General features: G+C 41.9%; 1 protein-coding gene across 1 annotated transcript in view; it reads left to right on the top strand.

Annotated features, from left to right (window-relative positions):
• LOC137888476 (transcription initiation factor TFIID subunit 4-like) overlaps positions 1 to 6,000 on the top strand; it is a 66,055-nt gene that overhangs the window by 38,301 nt on the left and 21,754 nt on the right. The window lies entirely within an intron of this gene.

Genomic DNA, 6,000 nt, shown 5'->3' with positions numbered 1-6,000 from the left:
TATACAACCAGTCTGCTTTTTGTTTAGTGATTTCCCAAGGCTCCCTGATAATGTAGCTCACTTTATGTGGAACTCTTGTTTTACCTACTCCAGCTTTCTGCCCGTTTCATTCATCTGCCCAATAGCTGCTGCAAAGAATTCTTGTAGTATATCCGTGTTCAGCAGGACATCTCGTTACACCATTTCCCCCATTTCAGAAACAAGCTCAGTCTCTCAGTAAAGCCAGCCTCCAACTGCTCGATGTTCTGTCGCTCCTGATAGAATAACATGTGGAAGATGTGATCCCTTCACAGTCCACTCTGTGGGACTTCCTGTTCTACCAACAGGCTTCTATATATATATATATATATATATATATATATATATATATATATATATATATATATATATATATATATATATATATGCTTGTTCAAATTAATTTAAATTTACGCGGAAACTTCCTTTGATCAGCCCAAAATAATACTTGTTTACCCGTTCAAGTTTTTCTTGGGCAGTAAAATACATATTTTAGAGGTGAACCCACAATTTAAGCTCCTAATTCTTTCAAATTGTATAATTTATTTGAAATGAAGTCAGGATGTCAGAATACAGAAGAAGACATGGAGGGACTGTGATCCTAACCTGTCCTTGGCTGAGTATTCAGGAGTCCAGTAGTAAACACTGAGAGCTTGACATGTTAGAGGCTCGAATGTTAACTCAGATAGAAATGATGACTGTAAATACACAATGATAGATTTGTTCCTGTACTCCAACAATAATGGTAACTAAATAAATAAATAACTGTTCATTGGTTGATTGATTGAGTCTGTGTCAGACCAGTCGTTCAAATCAGAAGCCGGAGAAGAGAGAACGCTCCTGTTTTGGCGTTTTGGCTCAAGTTGTAAGACAAAAACAAACTCCAGGACCGGACAATGCTGTGTTAGCCACGCCCCTAAAGAAATGCCAGCGTTATCTTATATAGTGCTGTAACTGGGACCATCATCTCCTAACGAACATCATGCTGTGTTGAAGAAACTAGCAACTGAGACCATAAACTCATGTTACAATGTCAACTGAGGTGATAAATCAAGTGAGAAGTAGAGTCATTCTCTCAGGGACTTCTATACAACCAGACTTCTTTTTGTAACTGGAAAAGACGCCCCCTGCTGGTCATTAGAAAGAATGCAAGTTTAAGGCACTTTCGCATTGGTTTCACTCTTGAGACCCGGAGGTTGCCGCCTGGTTTAGATTAATGGATACGATTGAGGGAAAAGAGCAATTTGTAATTTAAAGGCAGGCCTGGTGATGTTAGAATCAATAATCAAATCCTCTGTCAAAAAAAGAAAAAACCCTAGTATCTGTGGCCGTCCAATCATTTCATTCGACATGAATGCAGTGACTGGGCGGACCACCTGCCTGCCTTCACGTATTCTGCCTCATTGCTCATCGTCAGTCTTCCACAAGCTGCTAGCTTGCCAGCTGTGAGTACTGACAGCAGCCATGTTCTTTGTTTACGTTCACTATGATCATTTTGGGGGAGTTGCTTTGGAGGGAGGCCTGTCAGTGTTGCTGACCTGGCGACTTTCTCGCCAGATTAGCCAACTTTTGGATCTAGTGCTGCTAGCTACCTTCATTGGAAAAGAGTTGGCGACAGCGGGCTCGGGTTTTTGATCGGATGAATTTTTTGAATCTAGCTTACTCTTGCTAGTTTCTCCAGATTACCAAAGCTAGCTTTAAGAACCCAAATACGATATAGAATAAGCCATATTAGCACAGCCAAATAATAGAGAAAATTGTGGGGAAAAGTACATGAGCTGCTGTCGGTGAATTCTAGGGATAAGAAGCCACAGTGGTTGGTTACGATCATCCTCCATGAGAATTCAGGTCCATTCCTGCCGTTCATATTCGCCACAGAGTGGAGCTGATTGTGTGTATCCACAACTGGGGTTGTTTGGTGAGGGAGCTGTGAAGTGCGCCGGTGGGTCGGCGACACGGCATGCAGCCCTCTGAACCATTGTTCCCATGGTATTCATCTAAAAAATGGGTGAAGATGAAGGAACAGCCGATACCTTTCTGGAGGCACCAGGGAGTGGGTTTGTTTTGTGGACGGGGTTCTTTGTTGGCCTCCCTTCCCTCAAGGCTTAAGTTTTGAGGACCATTGTATTCTCAAACCAACACGTCCTCTTAAGTTTAGGGATCTGTCCAATAACTAATGAAGTTGGTGATATCTGCGTATGGAGCGTGGTGACCTGCTCCCATGTGACTTGCCTGGTCTGTTCTTAATTAAGCCGAACTGCGGCGTTGTAAGGAGCCGTCTACTGTTTGAGGAACAGCAGTGGCTTGAGTGTCGTATTTCTCCAGCTCAGGGCCGTACATGAAGTCATGCACAGTTGCTGCACCAAGTCGCATTTTCCTTGAGGCGGCAGGGTGAAAAAAAAAACAACATTTAAATTCCACATATTCATCTGTAAATATGATGAATCTAAAATAAGCCGGAATTTTGAATGTCAATTGGTCATTTTAATAACCCGCTTATCGAGTTGCATCTTCGCATCCTTCGCTTAGCAGCAATATGCTGCAGAGGAGCATAGCAATGCACTCGGTAAAAAAAGCATAAATAACAAAATAAAAGCATTACTTCTGGTCCTTGAGTGCAGTGGCAACCTCTTTCAGAATGCTTTACCCTGATGGGTATTAGCCCGCGACCTTATGCTGCTTTCAACAAGAAAAAAGAAAAAGAAGCTGCTTTCTCAAACTGCTCTCCCAAATGCAGTTATACAACATAAACATGAATATACATTATGCTGGAGTTGTTGTCCTTTTTCTCTTCTTTAACTGTCCTGTTCATGTTTAATTAGAGGGGCATAATGAAGTGAAGACACAGCGTGCCCCTCCTCCGGAGTGATCGCAGAGGGGGCGGAGGAGGAATCTTAACTTATTTTCACTTCGTTTTCACCTCCTCACATTTCTTCATTTCACATGGGCTGGAAGCGCCCGCGGCGTTCTCTTTCCCTTCTCCAGAGCAAAGTGAATGTGACTTTTCTAAGGGGGTCACAGGATGCCTGGAGGCCTGTGGGTGTTACTGGACTGTTGCCTGCTCTTAGCTTCACTGAGGGGCTTGTCATAGATTTCATCTCCACAGAAATGAGCCGGAGGGCCCTGGCCAGGAGCACAAGCAGCCAACGTTATGAAGGGCCCATGCTGATTATTTCCCTCTGACATCGCATCCTGAGCTTTCCGCATTAATCCCAGACAAAGGCAGCCCTTCAGTGCTGCGCCAGAGCTCAAATTAGGAGCCAGATAATGGCCTTGTTGAGATCCCTCTCTGTTCACTGAGAGGCAGAGCTCCTGTTGAAATCCTCCTCTCCTATATTCCTTCCCTCCCGCTTGTCCTCTTCCTCACCAGACCACCTTTCCGCCGTGATTTCGGGCTGTGACGGAATTCAGGTGACACAATTTTGCTCCCTTCCCCCGCAACCCGACCCCCCCCCCCCCCCTTCTCCCACCTTTAATTTGACGGTGGCTTGGCCGGCGCTGGGGCCTAAGCCTGGATGTAGATCGCCACGGGCTGTGAAACCGATAGCCAGTCAAGACCGTGCGTGTCTGTCTCCAGCCTGATCTAGTCTGCAGGAGGGAACAAAGGGGGCCTTACAGGGCTCCGCAGGGTGGATTAGTTCCAAGGAGCCAATGGCTGGGGCTGCCGGCTGGAAGAGGGCCTGCTGTGGCCCCAGCGGTGGGTCACTACACAGGCAGGGGCCCCCGCACACACCGAAAGCCCCCCTCCAGCTCCATAGTCCCACAGCCCAAACCCTCCCAATCAGCACACACGGGCTTTTTGAAGTTCAGCACAAGAGTCAAAGGGTGAGCCACCTTGAAGAAGTTGGAGGGGTGAAGTGCGGTGACAGAGGGCAGATGAAGGAGGATGGCGACGTGATCGTGCCCTCAACACATCAGCTTGAAGACGGCAATACTAAGAGGGTTGAAAGCCAGGCTGGTCTCATCCAGAAAAATAATAATGCCTTGTAATTCGTTGTAATTTGTTGTAATTTCTTATGTTATGCACGTAATCATGAGCGAGGAAGTATTATGAGCGCCAAAGCCCCACAGGGACGGGGGGGGGGGGGGAGTGTGATGGGTCCAACGTCCAGTGATCTTTCAGCCGGGAGGCTGCTGTTCCTCCCCCATGTAAAACGAGAAGTTTATGTTCAATCTTTTCCTAAACTTAACTGAGTAGTTTTGTTGCAGACATCTAAATAAGTATTTCACGATCTTTTCCTAAACCTAACAAAGTATTTCACCATCTTTTCCTAAACCTAACGAAGTATTTCCCCATCTTTTCCGAAACCTAACTTAGTATTTCACGACCTTTTCCTAAACCTAACGAAGTATTTCACGATCTTTTCCTAAACCTAACAAAGTATTTCACGATCTTTTCCTAAACCTAACGAAGTATTTCCCCATCTTTTCCGAAACCAATGAAGTATTTCACGATCTTTTCCTAAACCGAACAAAGTATTTCACGATCTTTTCCTAAACCTAACGAAGTATTTCACGATTTTTTCCTAAACATAACAAAGTATTTCACGATTTTTTCCTAAACCTAACAAAGTATTTCACGATCTTTTCCTAAACCTAACGAAGTATTTCCCCATCTTTTCCGAAACCAACGAAGTATTTCACGATCTTTTCCTAAACCGAACAAAGTATTTCACGATCTTTTCCTAAACCTAACGAAGTATTTCACGATTTTTTCCTAAACATAACAAAGTATTTCACGATTTTTTCCTAAACCTAACAAAGTATTTCACGATCTTTTCCTAAACCTAACTTAGTATTTCACGATCTTTTCCTAAACCAACAAAGTATTTCACGATCTTTTCCTAAACCTAACTTAGTATTTCACGATCTTTTCCTAAACCTAACAAAGTATTTCACGATCTTTTCCTAAACCTAATGAAGTATTTTCCGATCTTTTCCTACACCTAACAAAGTATTTCACGATCTTTTCCTAAACCTAGCGAAGTATTTCACGATCTCTTCCTAAACCTAACTTAGTATTTCACGTTCTTTTCCTAAACCTAACAAAGTATTTCACGATCTTTTCCTAAACCTAGCGAAGTATTTCACGATATTTTCCTAAACCTAGCGAAGTATTTCACGATCTTTTCCTAAACCTAACGAAGTATTTCACGATCTTTTTCTAAACCTAATGAAGTATTTTCCGATCTTTTCCTAAACCTAACAAAGTATTTCACGATCTTTTCCTAAACCTAGCAAAGTATTTCACGATTTTTTCCTAAACCTAACGAAGTATTTCACGATATTTTCCTAAACCTAACAAAGTATTTTATGATCTTTTCCTAAACCTAACAAAGTATTTCACGATCTTTTCCTAAACCTAACGAAGTATTTCACGATCTTTTCCTAAACCTAACAAAGTATTTCCCGATCTTTTCCTAAACCTAATGAAGTATTTTCCGATCTTTTCCTAAACCTAACAAAGTATTTCACGATCTTTTCCTAAACCTAGCGAAGTATTTCACGATTTTTTCCTAAACCTAGCGAAGTATTTCACGATATTTTCCTAAACCTAAAAAAGTATTTCACGATATTTTCCTAAACCTAATTTAGTATTTCACGATCATTTCCTAAACCTAACAAAGTATTTCACGATCTTTTCCTAAACCTAACAAAGTATTTCACGATCTTTTCCTAAACCTAGAGAAGTATTTCACGATATTTTCCTAAACCTAGCGAAGTATTTCACGATCTTTTCCTAAACCTAACGAAGTATTTCACGATCTTTTTCTAAACCTAATGAAGTATTTCACGATCTTTTCCTAAACCTAGCAAAGTATTTCACGATTTTTTCCTAAACCTAGCAAAGTATTTCACAATATTTTCCTAAACCTAACGAAGTATTTCACAATCTTTTCCTAAACCTAACTTAGTATTTCACAATCTTTTCCTAAACTAACAAAGTATTTCACGATCTTTTCCTAAACCTAGCGAAGTATT

Source organism: Cebidichthys violaceus, unplaced genomic scaffold (genome assembly GCF_023349555.1).
Source record: "Cebidichthys violaceus isolate CVI_PGR_0920_01 unplaced genomic scaffold, fCebVio1.0.p SCAF_105, whole genome shotgun sequence".
NCBI lineage: Eukaryota > Metazoa > Chordata > Actinopteri > Perciformes > Stichaeidae > Cebidichthys > Cebidichthys violaceus.
Note: the sequence above shows the minus strand (reverse complement) of the source record. Positions and strands in the feature narration are given on the sequence as shown.